We start from the raw sequence: 16,064 nt of genomic DNA, 5'->3' as shown, positions 1-16,064 counted from the left end.
TGGCTGCAGTAATCCTGCTTTATCCTGTTTTTTAACCCCTAAAAAGAATTAATCATGTGAATCATTACTCATGTGAATCTGCAGTACTCATTTTGTTGCTGTTCTCAGACTCAACCTTTACTGCTTTTGATGATTCAACTTTAACTGTTATCTTATCACATGTTCACTTTCAGGGAAAGGCTTTTGGGGACTTAAATTCTTCTTTAATCCTACCTCCAGCTAACAAAATACTCTGAACTTTTGGAATGGAGAACATGTGTGTGTGTATGTGTGTGCTTGTGTGTGTGCATGTCTGTGCAGGTTGATCTGCTTGAGAGATACTTTCTTCAGGCTTTGCCTTATCTGTTTACAGATGCAGTTAAGACCACAAAAGGATTATACCTAGTGATCTTTGGCTCCAAATGCTCAAGTCATCTCTAAATGGGAGATGCCTTGGCAGTGAACAAGGGAATTAAACCATTGCTTTTACAGACACACTTCAATATTGTATATTTAACCCACAAATTATTGCTAAAACAAATTGCTTCCCAGAGCAGGTACTCCTGGGGAGCAGGAAAGGTATTTGTGTTTGTGGAGGTCTTCTCATGCGTACTTTCATTTTGGTCCTTTTGTTCACTTGTTCTGTTAACCTAAAATAATAAGCTAAATTGGTTAGTCCCTGTGTATTGCGGGAGGATGGGGAGGAAAGGTTATATAGCTTTTGCACAGTTAATCAAAAATCCTCCAAGGCTTGGACTGCACAAATCTCTAACTTTGAAGTATCCTCCTTTTTCACCCTGCATATAAACAGCAGCAGTATAAACAGTCTAAGCGGTTAGTTACGTGCTCTTCTGCAGTTCTCAGTAGCCTTAGCAGCAGATACCTGCATCTGTCCCCTCCTAATCTGTACTGTAGTATGGGAGGAAAGAAGGGGAAATCATTAGAAGTGGGAGAGACGCCCAAAGGAGAGGATAGGAACTGTCAGCTGTGTTACAGCAATAGGTGCAGTGATGAGGGAGGGAGCAGTAAGGCCCTTGAGGAGCTGGGAAAACTTCCACAAGCAAAAACCACCAGTTATTTATCCAGTACATTTCCTCTACTTTAAGAAAATTAGGGAAAGGTAGGAGATTAACTTACCTCCCTGTGTGAGAGGAACAATGCTCCAGGGAGAAGAGACTTATCTCAGTGCTGCTCTGGAGACTATGAGCGCTGGCTCTGTTCTTCCCATTTAGGATGAAGAAAGCATTCTTCCCATTCTGCTCCAAACCAAATGAGTATCTGACTGAATGAATTTGAAGCAAACAGCTAATAAAATCTAAAATAAATGAGATTACTGAATCAAATCATAGAATGCAAAATATTTGTGTAATTGTATAATTCAAAGCCGTTGCAATATTAATGAATATTATAATACAATGATTAAACACAGGATTCATATCCATTTTGCAAATGTGCCTAAGCCTTTAATCTAGCAGGGTATTACAACGTAGGTAAATTTTGTTAAACCTTTCTGGGAAAGCACTGCATTTAAAAAACACAACTACAAACCCCTTCCTGTTCAAACCCCTCATCATCACCCAGTGTTTCCTTAGTCTGCTTCTTCCCATTGTCTCTGGCTCACCTACTGAAGATAAAATGAGACAATATGTAACTAAGAAGACACATTGAGCAGTGAGAAACCAAGGATATAGTTCAGCACAGCTGAAGTCCAATTGCCTAAAGCACCCTTTTATTCAAATCCCACCTTTTCTCTTTCTGTAGTCTGATCTAGGCTCTTGTATAAAGTGTTTTTTCTCTGAATAATCTTTCTGTTCACAGTGAACTGTTTAAGGAGCAAGGTCCTACTTAATGGCAGTAAGCGTGGCAAAAAGTAACCCCAGGAGAAACAGAAAAATCTTAACTGCATCTGAATTTATCTCAACCCCTATTTATTTAAATTTTGTTTATACATCCCAAAGAGCCAAACATAAGCCAAGCAGAGGTCTTTTTCCTATGAGTTTTTGGATCATTGTCTCTTCAATAGCTAAAAAAATGATGTTCAAACACCTTTGCGTTTCTCTGGAAAGTTGCAGAACTTCAGTCCAGGCTGAACAAAATTGATTACTTCTATTTTCTACTGTCTGGTAACTAATCTTGGCTCCTTGGAGCCTTGCTTTAAGTTGTTCTACAGAGCTTTTGTGCTGTTGTAAATCACTGCTGTTGTCAAGATGGACAAGTTTTTGAGCTTTCATCCATCCTTAATGCTTGGTAGTGCAAGGTTGTTGGCTTGTCTCTGAACTGTTTGCTTGATCCTGGCAAGAAGAGGGACAGATTTCTTGACTGTAGCCTTTACATTAGCACTGTGCAGGTTGGTGGTTTATGTCCTGTGATGGTGGCAAGGCTAAGAGGTTGTCCAGCCACCTGAGTACCCTTCCTATCTTTTGTGTTTGAATCTGCTGGTCAAGCCACAAAACTGGAAATGTATGGGCAGTGGGGATGCTGTGATAAACAGCCTAGGGACTCCTGTCCTAAGCAAGGCAGGTGTTTTTGCTGGTTCAGTATCCCATGCTCATCTCCCTCTCCAGGGAGCTGTGATGCTGAGCCCCCTCAGTGGGCAGCTCTGCCTCCTGCTTTGTCCCCACATCCTCTCCCTTTCCCCTTTGCAATGTATGAATGATGGTCACACCAGTGTCAGTTCACGAAAGAAGTACCTGTCAGGTCTGATTCAGCTCCACAGGCACCAGGCTGTAGGAACCAGGCATTTACCATTCCATTGATGAGTAGACTGTAATATTGATGGCCTTGAGAAAATTTTCTTTCTCAAAAAGCTATTCTACCAGTAGAAGCATCTCCCTTGGGTACTGGAAAACCAGTGAAGAAGGAATAGATGTATTATGCCTAGAAACAGCTGTACATTTTTGCTGCAAGAGGAATTAATCATTTGAACAATTTACCTTGAATTGTGCTGGATTTGTTGTCACATGAAGTCTTTAAATCAAAACTGAATGCCTTTTCTAAAAATAAGAACAACTTCACTCAGAAGTTACATGTCTGGTGAAGGACTTACTGGGTGAAATTCTGTCATATGCAAGGTAAAGAAACCAGTGACTGTTCTAGTCCCTTTTAACACTAAAATTGATATGAATCAGTGCTCGGAAGGTGGGTGGACCTCTCCCACCCTCTGGGCTACACACCAATGAACTGCATGGTGTTACAGTGATCATGTGAGATGTCTCCATGCTTTTCATTCCACATACTCACATCCATCCTGTACTGTAGTACTGCTCTATCTCCACTCCTGTATGTCTTTCTACACTTACAAAAATGGGATTGATTGTTCTTTTTATGCACTATTCCTTCAAAAGTACTGTGTATCATTGGGGTGACTAGTATCATCCCATTTGTCTTCATAACATTACAATCATTCTGCCATCTTAGAAAGGTGTGGGCACCTGTATCCAAGATAGGCTAAGTCATAACAATGTAAATAGCACTTTGAGCGTTTTGGTGCAGCAGAAAAAAACCCTTCCTATAGCAACTGTAACAGGTTCTGGAAATGTTTTTCTTCATAATGGAAATATAACCAGTTGATTTTAATACCAGTAAGACAACGTGATAGGATCCATTATTTGGAGGATGCTGAAGGGATCTGGTGAAATGACTTGATTCGCAAAACAAATTGCAGAAAAGATATTGGTAGGTCTAAGCTGTACGCAGACCTCCATCTCCCCTTTCACTCCTCACAGGTACCAGAGCAGAGGGTAGACATCATTTTCTGTCATACACATACGGGCTTTTGTGCATCCAGTTGTAAATATAGACCAAGGTTTGGATTCCTGGCCTCAAAACCTGAACATACCAGCATGGGCATGAGGTTCCTTGAAAAGTGATGAATGCTATTATCATGCTATCACCTCTCATCAGGAAAGCAATAAAAAAAAAGGAACTTTGGGGGAAATGCAGGTAGTTTTGTCTATCTTGTGAAAGAAAAAGCTCAACATCACTCCAGCCCAGATGTTTTATTCAGCTTGAAATGAATAGCTGATTTTATTTTTGAATGATGTAAGCCTTTTAATTTTTGCTTTGAAAAAAATGAACAAAATTTCTGTGAAATGTAGTATCAGTAATGAATCTTGAAAATACAAAGAGCAATAGGCTTTTTCAGTGTTTCTCCCTCTTTGATTGAAGTACTCGCTGAATTAAATCCAAATTTACAAAGCATGAGTTTGCTATTAATTCACATTTCCTTTTGCCCAGCTTACAGTGCTGTCTTGGTTTAAGGGTAAGTAGTTTGATGCATGCTACCAGCAGACAGAGAGGTCAGGAATAGACTAAGATTGATCCTGGGTTGTGTAGGCGGAACAGAAGGTGAGCTTGGCCACTGCAGAGGGCATTACTGTGGAGTAATAGCATTGTTTGCTTCAGTTTTTAGCATCCGCCATGTAGTTTTGTGCATGTATATGTTTAAGAAAGGTCTGCCAATGCATGTAAAGACTGTCTTAGCTGCTTGCTGGGTAGGTTTGACTGCAAAGTGATGTTTGATTTCCCTGTTCTGTCACTCAAGATATTTGATTCCTTTGTGTTACAAGCAAATTCTATTTTCTAACAATGATTTTCTGAAATAACTCCCCCGCCCCCCAGCTCAGTTTTGCACTAGAAATTACACAGGTCAATGTCTTCAAACTTGTAAATGAATTGCAGGTGCAGATGGGTCTAATTGCGCCTGTCTGACAGCACAAATTTTGGCCATCTGAGCCTTTAAAAGGCTGTGGATTCAAATTACAGTTTACAAAACAACAAATGGAAAGTCAGGCATTTACTGAGTATGGCTGAGCTCAGCCCTGAAGCTCTTAAACCAATGAGAGGTGATGAGCAGTCTTGGAAATTAGGCTATGAGAGTTTGTATGTCTTAACTGTGGGAAGTCTTACAGAGAGGCCTCTGCAACAAGTAATCTAGCCTCAAACACAGCAGCCACCTTCTCAACACACAAATGCTCGATTTAGGTGTTTTCCTTTCCACATACATTTTGCATCAAAAAAGTATTTGTACATTCCTGTCATTTTTTTTCACTTTTTCTCACTGTGTATGCGCACGTTGCCTCTGCAGTTCTGGTTGTTTGGGTTTGGTGTTGTTTTTTTGTTTGTTTGTTTGTTTTTTTTGTTTTGTTATTGTCTTCCAAACCAGCAATCCCCTTAGGTGAGCAGTGTGGATGACAAACTGTGGCCATGTGTGCTATTAAGATGCAGCAGAGGAGAAAAGGTGAGGTGGGAAAAGAACTTGTGGAGGTGGCAGCTGGAGGTCTGGTGGGAACCAGAGTATGGTCTGAACTGACTCAGGGACTTGGGAATGGTCTGAAGGATCCCAGAGCAGAGTCAGGCCACAGAGCAGCAGGCAGGGATAGCAGAAAAGGAATAGCAAAGAACAATTGGTATGCAATTCCTGTCTCTTCGTGGCCAAAATGATTCTCCAGAGAGGCCCTCAGTGTGGACACAGGGGTAAATGTGAGGATAAGCTTAAAAAAGGTGGATGAACTCTGTGACAGCAGCACTGTCCTTAGAGTGAGGAGATGTTTGGTCAGTCTGAAGAGGGAATAGGCATGGAGAGGCAGAGTTAGACAGTGTTGAAGGTGTTGAAGTGCATGGGGACCTTATGGGATGAAGAGGGAGAGTGACGTGGTCAAATCACGAGGTGGCTGCCAATGGAGCCAAACTGAGATATCTCTAAGACATTTTGCCCTGCACTGGACATATCTAACATATTTTATTCATGTTCTGTGGTTTCCCAGCAAGGGGATGTGTTTCTGTGTCTGTCCTCTCTTTCGCCATGGCTTGTGTTATCATCGCTGAAATACTCCTTGGCATCCTATTTAGCTGATACTGTATTGTCAGTACCTTTGTGTGATCGACACAGCTGGGAATACTGGGCATAAATCACTGCTATATAAATGCTCTTTTTGTGTGTGACACTTCTGGCAGCCATACGGCGTTCAGCTGCACACAGGGTGAGGGGACCGTGGCGTGGGTGGAGCAGAAATGCAGTGAGGGAGAAAGAGTGAATGTTCACAGCCTGACCTGCCTTTATAGGTACTGTGCTGAGCAATCCTGTAGGCTCTAATGTATCCCTATGCCTGATGCTAGCTTGGAGCCAAGTTAGCATCTGACACAGAATTTACGTTTTCTCAGTATCTGGAAAGCATGTGGTACAAGGACAAATGCAATTTCACTGTAAAAATGGGCCAGCCATCATTTTGAATGGGAATAGAGCCCCTTCAAAATGAATTGCATTATGCTGCTCCATTGAGGTGTTAAACTGTTTGATGAGCATTTCAAAGCTGAAGCCCTGCCACTGATGAGTAACAGGGCACCTACGTCATGAATCCTACCCTGTCAGCAAAGCTGCTGGAGGGCTGCGGGGAGTGCCAGCCGCTCCCTCCTGCAGTACGGCTCTATCACCTGAAGTTTCTGAACTTACTGCTTATTGCTTATATTGTTTAGACTTAAGAATAACTCTGCATTTGAGTGCTCAGTTTTGAGATGGCCTCTGACATTCAGACACACATCCTAATGTATTTCTCTCCAAAGTATAAGTTCCCATGGCTTTCTGAAAATGGAGCTGTTAGTATTTCCCAAACCTGGGAAACCTGGGAACACCTAAGCACACAAGTCACTTTGGAAAATACTGGTTTTCATCCAGCTCTCCCTATAGTCATGTTAAAATCACTAATTAGTATTTCTTTCATCCCAAACCTTTGTGAGAAGATACAGTTAGTTTAGCAGTACCATGACTCTGCTACCTGGTATGAGGGAGGGATTTCTTCCTGCTTGTGTTTTGTCAAAACCAGAATAGCCTGTAAGAGCCGACAGGTCTGGGCAGAAGAAGAGCTCAGCGATAAGAAGGAACAATGACAGCCAACCACCTCTTGGCAATCAAGCAGAGCAGCAGTGACATCTATTTGCTTTTCCTGGGGGAGAAGTAAGACCGAATGTCAGCAACTACTTGCATGAACACGGTGCTCTGTGAGAAAGAAGCAGGACTTCCAGGTGGTGAGACACCAAAGGCGGCTGCTGCAGTGACAGTAAAGAGAGTGCTTGAAACTCCTGCTGCCACAGGAGAGAAAAATCAACCTGTTTGCTGCAGACTTGCTCTGCTGCACTGGTCTAACTCTTCTGCCTTGGAAGTATTTTGATTTTATTGACAGCACAGTGAGACCTAGCCTTAGAAACACTCAGTCTACCACCTCAGCCAGCATTTTCCTAATAGTGTAAATAATTATTTGTGTAACCACCAAAATCTGGCTGTGGGAATCACGACCTCATTTGAGATTATTTCATTTTACTAAGCAGAAGCTCGACAGTACTAATTCCTGCAGAAATCCTGTCCCTCAAAGATGTATTGCCTCTGCTCAGACTCTGGGCTGATTTTCACAGCTGGATTTGCTGTAAGCATTTATGTGATTGTTTCCTCATTGCCCAGGCCCTGGCCTGAAGGCTGTCTTTGTTATCTCTACTCTCATTTGGTGTGAAGACTTTTTCCTTTCAATTCCCTGGTCAGATATTTACCACTGTAATTCTGGCCACGGGAAGGCAGAATTAATGTCTCTGCTCGATGTCGCATCAGAGTATCGCATAGAAAGCCGGGAGTGAAAGGCTGGAGAGACTTTACAGAGACTTTGTAGCTCGAGGTGCTTCTCTGAGGAAGGATCAAGTCAGCCCACACAGCTGCTCCCAAGACGTACCATAGTTTAACTGTTCTAACAACTGCAGTGAAGGGTTTTTGCACATCCAAAAGCAGCATATCTCAATCCCTTACTACCTTAAGAAAATTATTTTCTTAGTATCCAAAAAGAATCTTTGCTGTTAACAAAGCTTTTTTTTTTCTTATCCTTCTTTCCTGCTTCCTCAACCACTAGGGTGGAGAATAACTTGGAACTCATCATCCTTTTATAATAACATTTAATGTATAAAAGGACTATCAACCTGTCCCATTGCCTTTCTGTTTTGTGGAATGAACAAAGTGAAGCCACTCATTAGTGCTCATTTTTCCAAATCTTTCCCCATTTGGGGCTTTCCCCCAAAGTTTAAACCTCAGAGGAGGCTCAAAAGATGAAGGAAACATCACTTCTCCTGGATACTGGGCCCCACTCGTTTAAACTAATAATTTTTCTTTTCATTTTAGGATTGTTGGAACTATAAATATAAAAGGGAAAAATCTGGAAATGTGAAACTCTTGCAAATCAAAATCTGTCTGAATTCAGGCAAATTGTTTGACAAGTGAGTTTTGAGCAGCTCATATCCCCATGCTCCAGCTCTGTTTCAGACACTTCAAGGAACTTACTTAAAGCAAGAGTTATTTTCTTAGTCAGCTTGCTTCTTTCTTGCAGCCTTCACCTGTGGGCAATACCATCTGTGGGCAATACTATCGGCAAGATTAATGTCATCTTTAGCCTCACTGTTCATTCTCAACTCTGTCCTAGGCATTAATTACCAAAGACACTATTTCAGTTTTTCACATGATCAGTACATGCTCTTTTTGGAATGACAGTTTAAAAGCAAAAAACCACATCCTAGATCTGGTAAGGGCATGATTTTATCATGTTGGAAACCATATTTTCTTTCTATGTAATGGTATTTCCTGAGCATCCTCATATGCAATATAATCCTAAGAGATTCAGCAGTGTGCTGCAAACACCACGCTTTCTACTCACTCAGTGCGCTCTGGGGCCTCCAATCCTTTTGACTGGCAGTGATAGATAGCCTTATCAGTACTCCTTCCACTACATCCCCTGATTGGCTGGATGCACCACAGAGTAGTTAGAAAATTCTTTGCTGTAGAGAGAAACAATTATAAAGCATTTTTAGAACAGTGAACTGAATGTTTTTCACAGCTGGCAGTTCTTATTTATGACAAGTAATAATTGCCTCAGCTGAAAAAAAAACTCCAGAAAGGAAGAAGAAGGTATTTTTAAAGGGAATTTGGTACCCTTGGATTTGCAAGTTGGATTCTGCAGGTACTGGGTAGCTTCAAGCAACTGAACACCAAGGGTGCCGAGAGGGATGGACTGCATCTGCAACAAGGCACCGCTCCTAGTTGGTGGTACCAGACCTACAGAGAGGTGTAGCTATACACTGACCAGGTGAGGACTGAAATGAGTGGGGGTTTTGTTTGTTTGTGGTTTTTTTTTTGTGGGGGAGGGTTGTTGTGGGGTTGGTTTGTTTGTTTGAAGAATTCTTCTTTTGATTTCAGGAGAAAGTTTCTAAAAGCAGGCTGAGCACCCCTACATCAGTGTAAGTACTTTGGAAAATGTTACCTATATCTGTGTCTATCCTGTGGGACTGCTTTTCTCATCCCTCTGGTCTCAAATGTTGTCCTGGATGTTTCTGGAAAGCGTGTCAGGGTGAAAGCTGAGCATACACAATGAAAAGGGAGACCACACCTCTGGCCAGATCCTTGACTGCCCCAAAACTTGGCTGTAGCAGGTCTGTATTCCATAGGAGAACACTGTATTTGGAGCCTCCTCAGCTGGTAAAGGCAATCTAAGTGGGACAGGGAGACATGAAGAGCCCCGTGCCTGGCCAGAATGGGTTTCCTCTTACACAGCCATTGTGCAAGACAGCTATAGCCCTATATCCTGAAGACCAGCTCTCATCTGGTGGGAGGAACTGTAGTAGAAAAAAATGCAACTGTGAGCAGAGCCATCACCTGCTACTGGACTGCAAATTTTGTGCAGTGACACTCCTCACGGGTGATGACGCAGCACACACCCAACCAGTGAGCAACATGGGCCTTCTATCTAGAACATTTAGGTATAAAAGAGCATGTGCTATGCAGTAGTGTGTAGATCCCTAGGCTAGAGAGGGTGTAATTATAGAAACGCCTTCTGAAATTGAAAGAACTAGACACTAATGTAATGCATTACCTTCCAAGCATGTGTTTTCTGTTAAAGAAATTTATGAGGCATGTTTGGAGCTAATGGATACTTCTCAGTCACTGACCTGCAAATATATGTTGGAATTCAAAAGACTTGAGCTCCTGTGGTTTCATACAGATTTTTCCCCAGCACCACTTTTTTCATCTAGAATTTTCCTTAAGAAATTATAAGGCAAAATATCATGGCCTTTGAATTTGGACTCCGCAGAACAACGATTTCTGTGGATTGTTTCTCAGCTGGAAAGGTTCTGTGAGTACTGTTAAAAATTGAACACATTTTTAAAGTGTCCTGGCAAATACTTTTATCGAAAAATTTCCCAATGAATTACCTAACAAAACTTACAGCCAACAACAAGCAAAAAGGGAGATTGCTTTGCAGGGTGGGTTAACTTTCTCCAGTTCTTTTGTCGAGCTTGCAACATTTTTCCTATTTTAGTGGGAAGACAAAATTTACCGAGACGTGGTAAATAGTATCTACATAACTAGTAAAGGTCTTTTCCTTTATGCTAAAGACTATTAATTTTTGTGCAGAGAATGTTATATAGCCCGTTTAAAATGGTCAATATACTTTTTATATTTCTTTGCTGTATGGCAAGTGCACGTTCCATGTAACCCTGGCTGGGAAGAAGGATCCTCCAGTTCCTTGCCAAGGAAGGCAGAAATGATCTGCCAGGACAGTCCTACAAATGCAGGATTGCTCAAGGAGTGCCTCTGCTTCATGGCTGGAAAGCCTGCGTATCTAGGAGTCACCAGTCTGACTTTCTTTCCAGTCTCTGCTGTGTCTCTTCCAGTGCATGGGCTTTAACGCAAAGCAGCAGGAGGGGACAAAGAAAAGGAAAACATCAGTGTCTATTGCGAGCTGGCTATGGCATCTGGGTTGATAGCATCTAAGAGGTGGCTGGCACAATGTGAGCACCCAGTGAGGCATTTGGCTGGTCTTTTTATTTAGACTGTGAATTATTCTCTGCAGAGATCCTGCATCCTATGATGTTGTATGACATTCTGGGCAGTATTTAAAGACAAATAAATAAATAGAAACAGTAATAATTCCCTTGCACTTTTCTGTCAGCTACAGGATTTTAGGAACCCTCAGTATACATTTCTTCTAGGTCTTCATTTTTGAAAGTGCTTATGATGGGGAGAAGAAAACCAAGCTGCTGGCTCTAGAAGAAAAGGACAGTTAAGCTTTCCATTAGATCTTGCACAGGCAAAGCCCAAAGCACCCTGATTTCACATCAGTATTAGCAAACCCATAATAGCAAATAGTTTCCTGGAATGTAAGATCCTTTGGGCTCTTTAGAAAGAAGTCAGCAGGACTTTCCACATGCTGCAACTAACATGTTTTATGTGCTTTCTTGGGCTGAGGTCTCTCATCATTGTTTTCTGCTGATACCTTGGAGATTTTCTGGATCTCTCTCTGTGTTCCACTGTACAATTAACTGCTTCTGAAAAAGACATTTTATTGGTAGTCTATAGGGTCTATTCTTGGAAGAGAAATGAGTGACATTTGAGCAAAATACATTGTTTACTCTTCTCTCCACATGACTGTATGTGAGGTCACACAGGGACTCCTGACTTTGGGTTCCAACGCTATCGAGACATGTTTTTATCAGACATCCTGTGCTGAAGTTAAAGCAGAGCTATGCCTGCTCATATCAGCTGAGGATTCAGATTTTTTAGTGAGCGTAAGAAAAGACTTCAAATCTCATGCTGCCACAGTGGCAGAATCAGATCAAAAATGGTCAGGAATAATGCTCTATTGCTTTTTTGTCTTAGGCTGCACACGCCTGGGCACTGCAGTCTCAAGGAAAATAAAATCCCATGACTCCCCTCCTAGAGCTGGATTTTCAGAGGCAAGAGGATCCCCAAACAGGCAAAAGACTCTGGTGGAAGGGAGGAAAGATAAATGTAAGGGCCCAAAGGAGCTGAAACATGAATAATTTTCTTTTTTTTTCTCTTTGAGAGAAATTTCTCTTAAAAGGAGGAATATCATAATGAAAAGTTCCCCATTGTACCAGCGCGTGATTTATTATGCCCAAGTGTGCTTAGTATCTCCCTAAATGTAGCAAGGCAATGGCTTCAACTATTAGGATGCCAAAGTTTGAGCCTGAAAAAGAGACATCTGAGACAGATTCTGAAGGAGCTTCCTTGAGCTGGAAAGCAAATACTAACACTGAAGGGGGTTCTGTGTGTATGAGCACTGGGGCTCATGTGTTTTTGCTGAGAAAGTAGACAGGAGGAAGCCTGTCATGGGGAGGTCGAGCACAGGTGGAGTGGGGAGAGAATTGCCTGGCAGCAGAGATGCAGATTGCGCCAAATCAGCAATGACTTGAATTAGGCTTTACTGCTGACTGAATCCTGACCTGTGAGTATGGTGGTATTGCAAAAGGAAGATAGCAACCAGCTGTCTTAGGCATCACCTTGCTGGAGGAGAGACTGAAATAGTTTTAATTATAATTCAGGAACTAGGTATTATGTGCAGATATTATAAGATGGGTTTATCTACTGCACTGGTGTTTTCCTATTTTGCTTGACAAATACTTTTTTGCTACACTGCTTGCTATTTGGGAGTGGGGAAAGTAACTCACTGAACATTGCAAAACAGTTTTTTCAAGTTCACAGGTGTTGTGGTTTAACCTCAGCCAGCAGCTAAGCACCACGTAGCTGCTCACTCACTTCCTCCCCACCCAGGGGGATGGGGGAGAGAATCAGGGGAAAAAGTAAAACTTGTGGGTTGAGATAAGAACAGTTTAATAGGACAGAAAGGAAGAAAATAATAATGACAATAATAACAATAATAAAATGACAATAATAATAAAAGGATTGGAATATACAAAACAAGTGATGCACAATGCAATTGCTCACCACTAGCTGACTGATGCCCAGTTAGTTCCCCAGCAGTGATTTGGCCTCCCCCAGCCAAATCCCCCAACTTTATATACCGGGCATGACATCACACTGTATGGAACACCCCTTTGGCCACTTTGGGTCAGGTGCCCTGGCTGTGTCCCCTCCCAACCTCTTGTGCCCCTCCACCTTTCTTGCTGGCTGGGCATGAGAAGCTGAAAAATCCTTGACTTAGTCTAAACACTACTTAGCAACAACTGAAAACATCAGTGTGTTAGGCATTCTCCTCATACTAAATCCAAGACATAACATTATACCAGCTACTAGAAAGAAAATTAACTCTATCCAAGCCAAAACCAGGACAACAGGTTTCTGGATGGAGACCTGAGCCAGTGATTTGCTTGCAACCTTTATAAACATGACCTTTTGGCAGTCAGTCAGATCTTGGCAGAAGACTCTCAGTTGCTTATCACAAAAGTCTTTCCTGTAAGCATGTCAAACCTAACTACACCTTTTTTTTTTTTTTAATTTGGCCTTGATTTTGAATTCTTTCCAAGTAAGATTTTTTAGCCTCTGGCTAGCAAAGACTCTTGGGTAGTTATTTGATTACCAGTTAAATACAGTATCTCATGTAGAATACATACAGTTGGTTTATACCTGATCTAAATATCTATCATGTTTCCTTCTCGATGTTTCCTTGCTAGGGTTTGTTTCTGCCACTATATGATTTTATATACATTTCAGAGCCAATACTAATAATTAATCAAAAATCACAAGAACATAAGCGCATAAGTGATGACGCAGACTGACACTTGGCACTCTTGTTTAGTAAAGGGAGCATTTCCTTCGAAAGATGGTGCTAAGGTTTGGCACCCCTTTTTGCCTCCCTGTTTCTCTTGCTGCAAGTGGAAGCATGTGCCCCTGTCTGTGCTGGATCTGGTCCTCATTTAGAGCAGTCATGCCTGGTTTTGTGGGAGAATTTGAAACAATTGGAGGAAGGTTGTGTGTGTCATCTGCCCTGTACCTGTCTGCGTAATCCACTTCTGGCTGTTCAAAGGGAAAATGTAGTGAGCTGACAAATGCCAGCACTTTTTTAGAGCATGTTGTAAGATAAAACCTAAAATATATTTGCTATTTTTTTCTGCTACTCTGGGCATAGCTCTAGGCCTGGAATATGTATCAAGAACAATTCCTCTGTTTACAGTTTAAACATGAGCTATGGAGTACTTACTCCAACTGCCAGTTTCCTGGGAAAAAGTTTTGCAACGACCATCTATTATCTTGGCTGCAAAAAAAGTAATCTCTTAACCACATAAAATTAAGTGATTCTTTTCTAGCAATTGGAGTTTGGGTTTGGTGATAATAAGTGTTGGTTTGTGATTTAATAGGTCATTACCTACTTTACCTATAATCCCAAAGTAATAAATAACTTTTGGCAAGATGGATAATAGCTAGGTCTGAGAGGCATGAAAAAGATAAAACAATAGGCACAAACACATACTTTATATTCATAGGAAATGGGTTCTAGCCAAGAAATGTGATCTAATCTGATATGAAAGCAGATTTTTATTAGATGCCTCTGATTTGGGGAAAGGCTAAACATCTACCTTCACAAGAGCTAGTTGCCTTTCTAGTTTATAAAATGTGTTTTGGACATGTTACATGGAAGTATCCCTTTCTGAAGAGTTAATTCCATACATCATGGACCCAGACTCATGGTCTCATTGACCTAGACTTCCCTCTGAAAGACCACACTAGCTTTTTGGGCCCAATTATTCAAAAGTCATTGATGCTTCCCTGTTCACTTGGTGCCCCATTCAACATCTGCTGCAACTGCTGTGAGTTGTACTGACTTCTGGGGCACAAGGTAAAGTTCCTCATCCCTTTCTTTCTTGTGATGTCTTACTCAGTTCATGTCAAACAAATAATGGCCTCTTGTATCCTTTTATATTTTCCCAGCCATTCTTGTTTCCTTCTGTGCAATGTAATAGTCATATTATTGCAATGTATCATATTGCATCTTTGCACCATTTTTGTCATAAATTCATCATGTTGTTTTTGATTATCCCTAGATATGCTGTACAGAACTCTAGGCTTGCTTTGCAGTGTGCAAGAAAGTACACGAGAAATTGAAATCTAAATGTGACAACAAACTTCCACAGCGTTGCGCAGGGAGGATGGCTTTGCTATGGTGCTCATTACCAACTCACCATTTGTTTCTTCTGTGCCTCTATTCTTCATCTGACTGAGGCCAGAAAATAAAGACGCAGGCAATGGTAGATGCCTTTGACATGGTCTGGTGTTGAAAATGTGAGAATACAGTTGTGCAGTTCTGGGCCTGACATCAAGGTCATGCAGAAGAAGCCAGTGGCTGTTGTTGAAAATTTTTGGATTAATCAAGAGGATTGACTTGAAGTATCTGTCCTTTTCCTTCTCAGAAAAGTTCAAAGAGAAAATGTCTTTGCATATTTTAAGGAGGTGAGGAGATGGGGGGAGAGGAGTGAGATGCCTGCAAAAGTGCCAATGGATGTTTGTTCATTCTAAATAGAGAGAAACAAAGAGAGCTCTTCCCAATTTCTCACCAGCCTCCCCTGTTTCCAATACGTTAGCTTTATATCAGCTAACTTTAAGAACAAAATGTTCTCAGGGAAAAGAGATTAAAATTGTGAAGCAGTTTCCTATCAACAGAACTGACAGAAAAATGACAAAATGCTTGTGGGAATGATTAAAGAGAGTGAATGTTCTAATTCATGTCATGTCGTATATTGCTAATTTATATGTATTTGTTTTCGTACCAATTTGGCAAATTTCAGGAAAGAATCTGCCAGGAATCAATGGGAAAAACAGTCCTGTATATTTTTTGGAAATTAATAATAAGTATTTGCTGTGTTTTATTTGGATTTTAATGAGTGATGGGTATCAAGAACAGAAACAGCCAGTAAGAAGAGGCAGGATGACTCACAGCAGGACTTTGGAGACTTGGGACTTCTTGCTGGCTCTGCTGTTGGCCTGCTGGGTGACCTTGGTCAATCAGTGGACCCTCCTCTGTGCCTCCATCTGGGCAGTGGAAATACTGATGCTAGCCAGCTTTGCAAGCTAGCTAGGCTGTGAGGTAGAACTGTCCAGGAACCAGGAATCCTGCTCTGTAAAGAACTGCAAGGTCCAGTCTTTCATTTTTTTCTACAGGAAAACAAGGAGATGAGACCACTGAAACTCTCCCACAGGGAGCAAGGCTCCATGCAGTACAGAGTGGGAATCTGAGACTGCCTTCCACACCTCATACACAAGTTCTCAACTGTTGGATTTCTACGGGTTCCTTACATCCTTTCCT

This window comes from Accipiter gentilis, chromosome 33, assembly GCF_929443795.1.
Source record: "Accipiter gentilis chromosome 33, bAccGen1.1, whole genome shotgun sequence".
NCBI lineage: Eukaryota > Metazoa > Chordata > Aves > Accipitriformes > Accipitridae > Astur > Astur gentilis.
The sequence above is the reverse complement of the archived record's forward strand: the minus strand, read 5'-3'. Positions refer to the sequence as shown.